The sequence below is a fragment of the Puntigrus tetrazona genome, chromosome 10 (genome assembly GCF_018831695.1).
Source record: "Puntigrus tetrazona isolate hp1 chromosome 10, ASM1883169v1, whole genome shotgun sequence".
NCBI lineage: Eukaryota > Metazoa > Chordata > Actinopteri > Cypriniformes > Cyprinidae > Puntigrus > Puntigrus tetrazona.
Window position 1 is genome coordinate 4,303,454 of NC_056708.1, and position 14,878 is coordinate 4,318,331.

Here is a 14,878-nt window from a genome sequence, read left to right on the forward strand (position 1 = left end):
GGTCCGTGTTTATACCCCCAATCTGAGTACTGCATATCTTATTCTGTACATTAACTAGAAGGGGCATAAACCAGTACTTACATAGTAAGTACATAGAAATAGGACTGTAAAATAAAGTGATCAATTTTACACAAATATTACACAGTAATTACTGATTCTTCAAACTTTGTAAGCACTGTTGTGGAGAGTAATTTAACATTGACACAGACTTGTTCGTAAGTACTACATATTTATCACTTATATACCAAGTACAGTATGTATCTAATTTGTTACCACATAATAGCACATTTTTCTGTAGGTACTATTTTACATAATAGCAAATTTTTCCATAGGTACTGCACATTTACCGTGTACATATCATTAGTATGTACAGTACTGTCTTTTTAGTTACCATATATGGACACTATAAGGACAAGCCAAGTACAGTAAAGTGTCTAATTACTTGCCATGTAAAGGCACTACTGGTAAGTAACCGTTTTTATCTGTATGGACAAACTAATCAGCATGTATGTACAACTGTTAAGAGAGAGCAAGAATTAAGCAGAATGAGCAAATCATGAATACATTTATCATGTCATATACTATCAGTGCTTTATTTTTGGAATCTGATTACGTAATCCAATTTACATGCAACTGCCCAGCCCTGACCATCAGATCAGTGGCCCACCTGCTAGACAATCCTTGTCCCATGTTTCCTCTGATATGTCCGGTTCTGGCACCATCACAGCAGCCGAGCTCAATCAGCGACAGGCTGAAACAGCCCCATGTTGACATGGGCTCGAATGAGTGTGATCTGCCAAAATCAGCAGACTTAAATAATTAAATACCACCCCCCACCCCCGCTCCCCATGGATAGTGCACCTTTTTATGTCATGCTTTCATAAAATAAATACTCTTCACACGGTGACAGGATGTGTATTGCATGCTTAATAAGTTGGCAGTAACTTCAGTGAGCACTTTATAAGGCGTTATATAAAGCTGCACCAAAAGCGAGTGCCCTTGCCGAGCGTCTGTCGTGACTGTCCTCTGCCAACTCCATGAGCTGGCTACTTTATGAGCTTTTTATGGCCGCTCGCAGGTATCACCATACTGAATGACTCACAAGCTATCTGCCTTAATGAGAGAAGAGTGCTTCATTTTGGTGTCTTTTTGATGTTCGGTCACAAAAAATTATTTCAATGGATGCTGTTAATCTAGTCTAGGTTTAGATATTTCAGTGATGTGGAATTGGCTTGGTCATTTTGGCATCCAGCAAACCAATCAGACAGCTTTATTAAGTTCTGAGACGGCAAGGTCAGAATCATTTAAAGTTGTTTTCCAGCTCGTTTCAATGGCACATTTTGAGTAAATTGTAGCACAAGGTCAGGTTTTCAGTTGTGTGAGTCACCATCTTATTTTCTACAGTAAAATCAGCCTGCCAAAACTCAAAATATTTTGATGGATAATTTTGTCCTTTCATATTTCTTGGTTGGCATCTGAAGGAACTCTGGTAAATGGGTGACCGATCCTCATAGTGCCAGCAGCACCTTTGTAGCAGAACGTAATGTTTTACGTTTTATTAGATCATAAATTTGGAGAAGAATCATTCTAAATTTCTCTTTATTTTATGTTATCTGGTTCACAGAGCAAATTAATACACATATATATTGGTCAACTTATGCAATTAATTATCAGTAAATGATGCAAATCCTCTTTACATCATACTGTACAGTGCTTTGATGCAACCTGTGTTGTTAAAAGCGCTATATAAATAAAAATGATTGATTGATTGATTGATTGATATTTATGTATAAACAAAAACAGAAGGGACATTTAATAAAAGTAAGGTTATTTGCAGTTTCATAGATGGTCAAATAACTCTCATACATGCTGTTTTCTATGCAGTGACATTAGCCAATTATAACAGTGCCCATTTACTGATAAACCGTAAAGGACCAGTCCTTAAAACTAGGTATAATCTTAATTTTTCTCTATTTATTTATTGTGCACAAAAAATATTATTATTATAAGTAAACCTCTATGAACGTAAAATAGTAATAAGAAAAACTTAAGGTAGGTTATGCAAGGTTTTTCTGCACTGTGATTTAAGGGCAGTTTTATCACCCTAAGAATCACTGTGGCTTGTTAAGAGCACTTTTTCAGAACAACTGTGGAGATGGACTCAAATAAACTTGAAAGCATTGGTGTCAGAAACTGTGAAAGTCTGCAGGTCTGCATTTGATTGGCAAACACCACGCACATGGAACAGTTTGTCACACATCTTTTGCAGTATTAAACAGTCTCTCTTATGATACATCAAATATCAGATTTCTCAGCCTGCTCTAGTTACACACAGTCATTTGGTGGCTGACCATTATGTATTATTGAAATGTTCGCAAGTTTAATGTTGCTGTGTTTATGATTATAACCTTGTTTGCATGTTATGATGTATATAACGTTGGCTAGTAAAGATTATTCTGAAAAATGCATTTCATTGATAGTCTTCAGCCATAGCTAACTTTAGTTAATCATAGCTAAGCCTTGTTTGGAATGCATATTAGTGGTATATTATTACAATTGCATATGAAGTTTAAGGCTTTGTTACTGAACTCCATCCATCCATCCATCCATTTTCTTCTGCAAATCTTCGGGTTGTGGGGGCAGCAGTTTAAACAGGGACGCCCAGACTTCCCAGACATCTAATCTTGAAAAATGTGTGTTAAGTACTGTCACTCCATAGTGTAAACATGTGGACATGAATCTCGAAAGTGAAAGTAAAACTCACTGATAAATCACAGTTAATATACAGTATAACATCCCAGCGATAGAATTGCAAGATAAAGTGTTGGAATATATTTTTTGAGCAGTTTAATACCTTATAAACAGTTAATTTATGCTAATTGATGGATCTGTTAAGTCCAGTCATTCTGTTATGTTTATTATATTAATATGTTTCAGCATGTTACAATCATTATATGGATTGTGTTAAGATAACTGTTTAATTTATTAAAAGACATGCTATCAGATCAAAAGCGTGAATGGTCTCTCTCTCTCTCTCTCTCTCTCTCTCTCTCTCTCTCTCTCTCTCTCTCTCTGTCTCTCTCTCTCTCTCTCTGTTTATGGGTGTGCAGCATTAACCTTAATACGTGCGTGCATCGTGAAAGGAAGGGAAGGGATGCAATTCTTTGAATAATAAACAAATAACTCCCAGCGATTTTTCAATATTACTTTTGCTTAAAATGCCCATCCTAGTTAGTTATAGAGTGGTTGTGTACACATGCCAATTTTGCTGTGATTTTTCTTTTTTTAGAAAAGGTGGCCTTTAAATATTACTGGCTTGCAGCTGTGGCGGTCATGTGATCAACATAAATACAACAGTCATCCTCCAGCAGGCATAGTATGCAAGCTCAGTTGTATACTTCACCATGTAAGGAGGAACTAGACATGACTAGACATGACATGGTCTAGAGTCCAGATGTTTATTGAACGATGCCTAATAAGATCACTGTTTACCAGTTGGCAGGGGTTTACAGGAGTAGCATTTAAATGTTCAGGTCCTGTTCTTGTCCTGGTATACAGAAATCCACGCTCCAAGATCCTTCGATTTGTTGGAGGTCTGGCCTTTTAAAACCGAGACATGAGTGACTGAATGCCTCTGTGTAATCAGACACCAATTTCTGCTGCCACGCTTATGATGCTTCTATTCTTATCAGATCTATTTTTGCTGGACTCAACACTCATAATGTTGAAGGTGTTTGCCAGGCTCTTGGGCAAGACATGGTGACCTGTGATGAATTCAGCCGAAACATGAACCTTTATTTTCAAGACTAGATCTATTGTATTGTCATTTTAAACCTGCAAGACACGTGTTTTGTTTGTGAAGTTTGCTTTACAATAAAAGAGACACATGTATTGCTCAGTTATCTTTATTGCTCAGTTTAATTAAGATTTTGATACATATTCCTTTGAACAGAACTGGTCCATAACAAAAAAATAAATAAATAAGAAAAGAATGAACATTTCAAGTGTTTTATTTAATAAAGGTGGTTTTTCTTTATGGCAGGATGCTTATGGAATCATTGTGTGATAACAGGTTTATAAACGCAGGCAATGTGATGCAGCTCATCTGTCTGAAAATAAAGTGTTAAATCAAAGGTCAAAAGATTAATAACTGTATATTAGATGGAAAATCGCAGTGGCTATCTTTAGACAACTGCTGCTTTACTCAAGTAGAGGACAGCTTATTCTTCAGTGTTACAGATCCCAGTGTAGCGATTCTTTATTTCTTTTACAGGGTTTACGTGGGTCCTTAAGTCTTAAATGTATTTGTTTTAAAATTTCACGAGAGTCTCAAAGATTTCACGAGAGTTACGAAAGTCTAAAATGCCTTAAATGGTAGAATATAATTCTTAATTGTAATTTCAAGAGGTTTTCAATTTGGGGATGATGATAAAACTTATTATTCAATCTTCCTAGTGTTATACTTGATTTGTAAATAATGATTAATGGTTTTGCATAAAATAACTTTATCTTGCTACAGTTTTGTTAGGGGCCTTTCACATGTGACATATTTTGTGCGCTCAATTTCATTATTTCAAAGGTAGTCTCGGGTTTGCACACTCAATGAAAGCGACACGCACGCATTAAAACGCTCTTTTTTTTTCCTTCAGGCATTTCCACACCACATCAAGATAAAAACAACTAAACATTTCAGAATGCCACAAATGCACTGCTGTCATGTGACAAGAATCAACCAGTCAGCTTCATCTTTTCCTGTAACAACACTGAAAGCCAAAATAAAGCCAGGGTTTGTCAAAGCTGTTCAGGGATAGCACATTTAAAGTAAATTTAGCAGCAGAGGTACTGCAAGGGATTTTAAATCAATTTATCCTTTGCTGAAACTTCTGCTTTCTAAAGGAAAGTGTAGATCATGGTTGCTTATCTGGAAAAAGAAAAATTGCCTAATAATTTGGCAATATACAATTTTGGCAATATATCACTTATGTATGATTAATTACAAAATCAATAGTAGATATTAAGATTGATGTGGTTTGGGATTGGTAAAATGTTCTTGGAAGAAAAAAATATGACCAGAATTTCAATTTGGAACACTGTGTACATTTTGATTAAACTCGTCTCCTGTTTTTGTTCAGACCAATGTGAACATATAACAGTATTTTTAAGCAGCAAATGTTGTTTAAGTTTAATGTTGCCCTATATACAATATTAATTTTATGCATGTTTGTTGTAGAGTTCTCTGCAAATTCATGACAGCTGATTTTCACAGCCTGATGCTGGTAGATTTACAGCGCTGCCATACATACTGGTTACATTTCTTCATTACTGATTTAACGGTACTCAAAGGATATTCATTATAAATCAAAATATTCTTGAAACACCTGCCTTGCGATTTGCAATCAATTTTTTGGTAATCAAGAGCGTTGATTTTTCCTAATGTGCTTATATGCTTTTGTAAATGCCTGTTCACAGTGCGTCTAAGTGCAAATGAACAATGTATTTGCAAGTCAAGCTTTGTGGTGCGCATGTAAACATGCTCCCTGCCCAAGATCGAGGAATCTGCTGTATGTTTTCTGTGTAATCTGAAAGTGACCTTTAGCTAGTTGTGGAAGGTAAAAGTCTCTGGAGAAGAATGTTACTCACATACTGATATCCTTGTTAATGGGATTAATTGATGGAATAATCTCAACTCATTCCTTGGACCACAAGGAAAGCTCACATTACATCTTAATCTTTTTTTTACCACATATCACAGGATTTTTTTAATGTCTTGAAATCGAGGTCTTCAGATTTACACAGGGGGAGACATTTGACCATTACTATTTGATATTTTTGCTACTGTTCAATTTTTTTTTCTTATAATGTATTATATATAAGGACTTTGGTGGAATATTATATACTATATACTTATATAATATATACTATTATTATTTTTTGTTTTATTTATTTTTATTCAGCAAATTTCTAATGGAACAAAAGCTTTCTATTTCAATAGATTTTTTTGAACATTTTGTTCATTTGAGTCTTGGTTTCCATTAAAAAATTTAAAGCAATCCAAAATATTTGATCTGATCAGCAGATTAGAGTGATTTCTACAGGATTGTGTGACAGTAAATAGAAAACTAGAAAACTGTATTTACTATAAAACTATAATATTTCAGAATACTGTTTTGATCAAATGGATAAAGCAATGGTGAGCAGAAGATACTGAGTGGTAGTGAATATACACACTATGCCATTTTTTCAGTTTATTTATTCCTTTGGAAATAGTCCCGTGACTTTGGTGTTGCTAAAACCGCTGTTTACTCTTTAAGCTGCAGTTGATTATTTATTATATTCCCAGTGAACAAAAGTAGCTGTGAAACCAACAAAACTGCATTTTGTTTTTAGTGTGTGCTGTGAAAAATAGGTACATACAGCTCTGTATGGCATTTACGCACTATACTGATGGTGGAAGCGAATGGAGGTTTATTCTGAGCAGCAGTGAATTGACCTGTCGGTGTGTTCTCTGTGCCGTGTGCTGCGCCACACTGAGACTGGCTTCACTGCTGCCAGCGTTTCATCCTACACAACATTTCCACACCATTTCAAGGCTGCGCATGGAAGCTTTATTTTTTAGAGATTATATAGACGGTCACACAGTCTCCTATATGTTTTTATGAAGCAATGTGTCATGCATATGAATTTAATGTCTTTGAGTTGCACGTAGCATGTATATGTTTGGCAACAGTGGGGTGCTATGGCTTCATGTCTGATAAATCTATTTCTGATGGTGGCTAAAATATTATTCTGTGTGAATCTTTCTCAATGCGTGTATTATCAAGTAGAATCAAAGTGCATGCATGCTGCCCATTAACCGGTAGGTCTCGTTTTAATGAGGGTATAAAATAAGGTGAGTTTAATGGTTAGCAGGCAAATAAACACAACCTATAAAGATTTCATTCAATTATAGTACATCAACTGTAAAGTGCTTTAATTCAATATATCAGTCGCTTTTAACTGTGTGATGAAAAGTGTCTGCAGGCAGCAGTTGTGCACATTCACCATGTCGTAACCAGGCGCTATTTGACATGTTATTTTTTACTTCTCTTGTTAGTCAGTCACTATGAGTTACATCGCGGGGTCCCACCTGGGAACCCAATCAAGAGAAAAGCCAATGTTGTTGTTTGTAAGTGATGTTTTAGGCTGAATTTGAGTAAAAAAGAGATTTTTTTGTGTTAAAAATTAATACATTTTATCTATTGTTATTATTTTCTTTAGATTTGGTTTTGCGTTTTATGCCTTGATTATGATAGACAGTTCAGAAAAGAGAGAGGGGATGAGTTTGGCAAAGGTTCTCGTGCCGGGATTTGAACTCAAATTGCATGTGTGCGTGTGCCATTGCAGCTATCAACAAATTGATAATGCTAGATGGAATGTATGTGTGGCATACCTTTTTTCCTCCCAAAATTGCATTTTCATTGTATAGCATTTTTTTCATTAACATTGTACACATTTTATCTTAAAATCTATATATATTTTTCATGGCCAACATTTTATAAAACTATAAATGCTTTTACTATGACTAGAAGGCAAATAACCTACTGTAGCCTACAGGACTAACATTCTGCAGTTAAACACGCAGACAAGATCTACAACGGCTTTAAATTTTTTAAGTCATTGCTGTATTGTAAAACATAACAAAATATGAAGAGTATGGAATCTTGCATGTCATGGTTATTGCATAACTCTTTGTTTTTATTTAGCCAAATGTTATTAAACGAACAGAAAACTATCAACGAAATTAGGGATAAGGGTTTTTTTTTGTTATGTAATATGTTTACTGCATGGTTAAAAATGTTACTCATAGACATATAAAACTGTGTTTTGAGAGGAAAATCTCTTAGGCTTTAATTAATATATTCATAATTAATAATGTCAGCTAAAATATCAGCAACAAAGGAAAATGTCTATAAAAACAATAAAAACATCATAAATACAACTAGGCTATTTTAGTTCCTTTCTAAAATATAAATTGACAGTGAGGTGGTGCTCATGTGGAACGGCATCGAATTTATGGACTATTTTATTTGAGCAGTGTACTTTTTAAAATGTTTCATTATCTATATTTTATTTTAATAATGAAGAGGTTTCGATGTCAAGTTAGCAAAATATGTTGCATCCTGCATGTTCACTGCATTTTATTTTTACCTTTCAGGAAAAAGTTAGTCTGTAATTTATGGTTATAAAGACAGAAGCTATTAAAAACTGTAAAGCTTTTGCAAAATAAAGCAGGATGACTCTTAATATTTTGTAATTGTTTTTGTAAACTTTAAATTATTTAAGTGAAATATATATTGTTTATAGACTTGTATATTTCTTTTTAATTCTATAGTTTTATTAAGTTTTCTCTGTTCAGAAACAGTTGTGAAATGCTATTTTAAGAGCATTCCCTGTGGTCCTGTGTAACACACCAGTGTCATGCGAGATCACTTTCCTTTTCTGCGTGCAATTTGTGGGACAGATTGTCTCGGGTACGTGTATAACCCTCATTCCCTGAAAAAGTCCTCTTTGGGTACTTTACATGGCTCCCAGCCCTCACCGGTTCTCATGGATTCATCGAGAGGGCCTGGTGCCAGATGCTCCGCTACATCTGGCTGCCGAGGGGAATGGAGGAGCTCGACAGGGTCTTCTGCATGGACGCTCTGGAGCAGTTTAACAAGCTGACCCAAAACCGAGCCTCTAAGTGCTTCTACCTGTTTGAGGTGAGAACACAGGAGGTTACCGGTTCCACATGTAGACTATAGAATCTAGCAAACGTGTTAGGGGTCGCCCAGCCCGCAGCTCTACAAATATCTGTCAGGGAGGCGCCACGAGCCAGCACCGAGGACACTTCTTGTTGAGTGTGCTCATAGCCTGAGGGGGCAGGGCACACCCTGTGCTCGGTAGGCCAGGGTAATGGTGTCCACTATTCAGTGGGCCATCCTCTGCTTGGAGACGGCATTCCCCTTCTGCCAGCCTCCGTGACAGACAAAGAGCAGGTCCTGAAGTTTTGTGTCCGGTCAAAGTAGCATCTTAGTGCTCGGACGGAACAAGCAACGCTAGGGCTGGGTCTGCCTCCTCCAGGGGCAGTGCTTGAAGGTTCACCACCTGGTCTCTAAATGGGGTGGTGGGAACCTTGGGCATGTAGCTTGGCTGTGGCCTCAGTATTACCTGGGAATCCGCGGGCCCAAACTGTAGGCATGAATCGTCGACCGAAAAAGCTTGTAGTTTCCCGGCCCTCTTGATGAAGGCCAATGCGATCAGGAGCAGCGTCTTCATTGACAAGAACTTTAGGTCAACTGCTGGCAAAGGCTCAAATGGAGCCTGCTGCAGTGCTGTCAGCACTACAGACATGTCCCAAGAGGGTACCGTGGGGGGGCATGGGGGTTTAATCTCCAGGCCACCTGATGATCAGGTCATGTTTACCCACAGACCTCCCATCTATGGGGTCATGATTTGCAGTGATCGCAGCCACACAGACTTTAAGGGTGGAGGGAGACAGTCTTTACTCCAACCCTTGCTGCAACAAAGTAAGCACGACTCTGATCGGGCAATTTCGGGGTCTTCTCCTTGAGAAGAACACCACTCAATGAACAAGCTCCACTTCAAGGCGTAGGCCTGTCTCATTATTGACATCCGGTCATGGGGGGAGCTCATACAACTGGTACCTCCCTGTGAGAAGGTCCAGGCTGTTCCCCTGGCAGCTCCACCGTAAGACCAGTCTGCCCACTACCAGAAGCAGTGCTCTCCCCACTACTCCCGGCAGGAGGAGCCCTAGACCTCGGCAGAGGAACAGGTACTCCGCCTCTTTCCAGGAAGTGAAGTCTGGTCCGCAACTCAGCGATGGTCATCATCCCGCACTGGGAACATGACTCATCCACAAAAGCCAACTCAGCATGCTTAAGTCCCAGGCATGTGAGACAGCAGTCGTGACCATTACCTGGTGCCAGGTAATGACCACACCCAGAAACGAGAGCTAAATCTTTTAGCTCTTGATTGTGTTGAGGCGACAGGAGATGGCCGCCTTGCACATAAATGGGGGGGTAGTGCAGCCTAATTGTGGCAACCCCCTCGACACACGAACGACCTCAAATGAAACACCGTACACCAAACACTCTGAAGATAGTCTAGGGAGCAGATTGTCTTTTTGCTCCGAAGCAAAAAGCTGAATATGCGCTGCACCCTCTGCTCATTTATACTTGTGCTGTAATCAGCGGCAGCTGAATGCGATTAGCGCATGCCAATCTTCAATTGGCTAGTTTAGATACACTCAAAGTAAATTGGTCTCTCAAAGCGAGACTGAGTTGTGTCGGATGACCACCGAATTAGGGACCGACTAAAAGGAACTGTATATATATATCGGCATCAACCATAATAAAAAAATCCATATTTTTGTGCATTGGTTTACCATAAAGGTTTATAAAAAGACAATCAAGAGATTGATGTTCTTGTTGTGCCTCTATTTAGAGTGCAGTGTAAATTTGTCTTCACGCTCACAGCAATTAAATCATTCTACTCAGGCGTTCATCTGCAGTGTCCAATCGCATCAACTCCACTGTCTTCACTCACATTCATAGCAGATGCTGTATAACAGATATATTTCACTCCTACATGTATGTTGGAAAAATCATGATATTGTACCTGTAGTCCTAAATTTTAAATTTAGTGTTTATCTGTACAAGTTAAGATTAGAAGCACAATAAATGTATGCCATTGTTAGTCTTTATTAACAATTTTACACAGAGTTCATGATTCAAGCACTTAATGGGAAATATCTGGCTTGGGGCGTCACAGATGACTGTCCTTAAAGGGACACTGTTAAAGGTCATCATGGCCACACCACTGCTCATTAGAAAGTTCATAAAACTCAACTTTGTTGCATTGCCAGAGGTCATTGTTGCTCATGTCACCTCCAACTCTTGTTAAGCTCAATGACGTCCAGTCGCTTTGTCACAATAGATCAGTGTAAGCATGAACATGCCTGTAATGAGATGACATGAATGCTGTCAGTACTACTGCAGTCTAAAATGGACACTTGCCAAGCACTAAATGCAACAAACAGTTGGCTTTAGTGGGCAAGTGAAATAATACAGAGACTGGCCAACTAACTCTGTAACTTTCTGTGAAAGCGCAACAATGCATTCATTTAAAATCAAAACATTTTTAAACCTTTACATACATATATCACCTTCCAAAAAAGTCGGCATTAATTAAAAATCTGGCAGATCAGTCAGAGAAATCAGACATTGTACTTATAAAAACATTGTGCTTTAATAAATTAAATTAATCTGAAAAAATATCAAATTAGGTGTGATTGATCTTGATTTATCACAGAAACCTGTGTAAATTATGGCTTAACTGATTTACAGTCCTTTAGCATACCTGAATACAATTATAAATGTCTTACTATGTGGTTTCCAGTTTGCTTCTAATTAATTTTATCTTTACTGTAACCGTTATAAGTCACTGTGCAAGGTGTGAAGAATGATTGTTATTTTTATTATTAATGTTATTATTTAGCCACAAAGACACAGAAAAGCAAATCAGTAAGATTAGCTTTTTCCATTTTGTAAAGGTGACATCAATGCTGTTGGCTGTAAAGCAGTGGATGCTGGTTGCTTGAGGAGCTACTTGCTCTCCAGCTCACTGTAGAGAACAGATGGGCCTGATGATGCATCAGCCCATTGGCTCACTCGTCACATTAAGGCATATTGTCTGGCAAGTGACCATGCCGTCTTAAGCAACATGATGACAAACCTGCTGAGAATAATATTAATAAAACCTTCATGAGATGTGTTTGAAAACGCACTAGATAACAAAAATTCTAATCTGAAGATAACTGAAATATTTTATGTGTAGTTATTTCAGCTGTTTTCCATATTGTCCCACTCACAAAGGGGTTGCATCACTGGAATCAGTAGGGTTTTTATGCTTGTGGCTAGGGCTGGGCGATATAGCGGAAAAAAGTCACAATATGTATTTGTGTCATATAATTTGATATTGATGATTATTATATTAGTTTCAAATATATATTTCTTTCATTATTAAGGCCAGATTTTTGCTCCAAATTGAAAGTTGTAGGATCCAGACCACTAATTTCTTAACAAAATAAAAAAAATCTTAATAGAAAAAATATTTTCTTAGTTTCTGCATCTGATGTATTTTCAAATTAATAATAATAATAATAATAATAATATAACTTTTTTGTCAAATGCATATTTGCTTTAATTAAGATGCAGATGTATATTTTTGTTCATTATCAAAATTAGGACTGGTTTTGTGCTTCAGGGTCACATTTGAATGGATAAACAGTTTGTGTGGCATGCTTCAAATAATTGCTCTGTTTTGTTCTGCTTTTGGTGCATAAACATTATATTGAACAATTTTTGCTATCGATTTTATTGCACAGGCATTCTTATACGCTGTACATCTTTAATTTGTACTGGGGGGTAGTGCATTGCTTCCAACACAAGAAGAGCTGTTGTGTTCATGAGGCCTTGAAATCTGAATCATATCTGGTCCCTATAAAAAAACAATTAAAAAGGCACAGGACAGAAAATGCACACAACTTACCAATGTACAAAATGCATTTGTACATTACAAATGCATTTGTTTCTGTAGTAAGAAAAGCCGTGATGTCAGGACTTGCTTGCTTACAGTGCTTTTATTGTGAGCATCGCTCCAGAACTGACATCACTACCTGCTGTTCATGATCAGCACAAGCAGTCTTGAATGATGCAGCACTTTTTTTTGGCAGTGCAATGCCCTTCAAACTGTTTTAAGTGCCTTTATTTGCCCGTTCTATACAAAAAAGGAGTAATATGTCACAACTGATTTGTATGTTCTCACACTTATGCCTTGTCCTTGAGTAGCACAGCTCTGGAGATGTAAACTGTAGAAGATTTTGGCCATAGACAGTAAATTTCTTCCTGTTTATCAAAGATGGCCAGATTTTAAATGATAAAATGTGATGCAATTATTGGCTTGGTAATCGGAAAACTTCAGACTTTAAATAATTTTTAAGAAAAGGGATATTAATCAATAACCATATCATCAAAATTGTTTGGATTGTTTAGACTGTACATTCACTCAACTTTACAATAGTACATGAAAATTCAGACAGATTTTTGCATTTTGCCCAATAAAAGTGCACTCCTCGGTGACACCCCTTGCAAAACTTCATCAACCCCCAAGTTTGTGAACCAGTGATTTTGATTATTAATCATATGTATATCAATATATATCAATATATAATTTATAACAGTCACTCTGCAGGGTTAGGATGGCATGCTTATCTCTACAGATCCACAGCCTACCTGCTCCTCTGAGGAACTGCTGCAATGCTCTCAGAAGATGAGCCAGCCACCGTGTGCCACCTACTCTGGTGGGCATGAGTGGGTTTTGGCTGCCGTGCAGAATTTGAATGCAGACTTCAAATTTCAGTATTGAAAGGGGACTAATCTCTTCTTCCACTTCTTCTAAGTGCTGTTTTTGGCAACATTCTTGTGTGAAATATCCAGTCTGCGGACATGCAGAATAAACCCATGATCCTGGGTACAGCAGTACTCTCTATGCTGCACTGTCAGTGGCTCTTCCATTCTTTGACCCTCACTTGGCTGCAGACGCCATCCATCATAACACAGACACTGTGGCTTTTGTTCTTGACATTGGCTTATGCTACTCGTTCTTAGTGCATACATAAAGCATTTCATGTTCCTCCACCACACTGTCAAGACAGCAGTTCAACATCAAATAGAAGAATTTTGAATCTGAGTCTTTGCATTCATCAGCCTTATCAAACACAAAGCAGATAAACATTACAAAATTGCACTCCAGCTAGCCTGTGCTCACATAGTGTGATCTGTAACCTTAAAAAAAGCTAACCTTTTATTAACTGCCTTTTTAGTAAACTGTAGTGATAAATTGGTTCTTGGCCACCCAATAGCACAGAAATATTAAGGGGACAAAATTTTCTAATATTTTCCGCCCACATTTGCAGAAAAGTGGAAATGTGGGCGAATACTTCTTCTGAGACAGTACAGCCTCATTTGTTGCTGAAAGGTGCTTATTTTATACTGTTCTTGACATGACAGAAACCCTTGAATATGCATCGTTCTCCTTTCAACATGCAAACAGGTTAGCTAGTCATAACCGATGTCATTTACATGTAGAAGTGTTGGAAGTACACCAGCAAAAGCAATCTGTGTAACTGTAAGGTTCGGAAAGAGCCTGTCTTTCAAATAACTTCATGCTGACATAAATTTGCATCAAAAGATGTAATAGTTGCCAGGATAAGGTTCTTTTGGTTGTATTTGCTTCCAAATGAACCAAATGCTGCTTTTTACTTTCTGCTTTATTGTTTTCCTGCTGTAGCTAAACTGTATGCAGATATAATTCACTGTTGGAGTTCAAACAGACATTTGGAGAGATGAGAAAAACTGAAAAACATATATTGAGATATTCCTTTACATATAGCAACTCCAATGAAAACCTGCTTGAATTTTGAAGTCAAATATAAAACAGCCTGGCAGACTTTTGTCAGTTGACTCTGGCCATTTTGCACAAGAACAGAACAATAAGCATCGATTTGCTTCCTTTATTGTTACTTTGTTACATCAGTGATAAATAATAAAAAAGCTGCTGTCGAAAAAAAAGTTATTTACATAACAGCCCAGAAATGTTATAGCAACTTAGCTTAGCAACTTTTGCCGCTTTTCAAGATGGTCAAGGAATGTGCTTCGTTTGTCTCAGAGTTTCACATCTGAAACTTTTAAACAATTAAACCTGCTCACTCATAATTCATTTTATTTCAGTCAGTCTTGTGTGTTTATGGAGCATTACTATGCACTTTGAACACTTT

At 37.3% G+C, this 14,878-nt stretch overlaps 1 protein-coding gene across 3 annotated transcripts in view; it reads left to right on the plus strand.

Moving 5' to 3' along the window:
* The window catches only part of psd3l (pleckstrin and Sec7 domain containing 3, like), a 77,922-nt gene that overhangs the window by 44,934 nt on the left and 18,110 nt on the right, over window positions 1-14,878 (plus strand). The window lies entirely within an intron of this gene.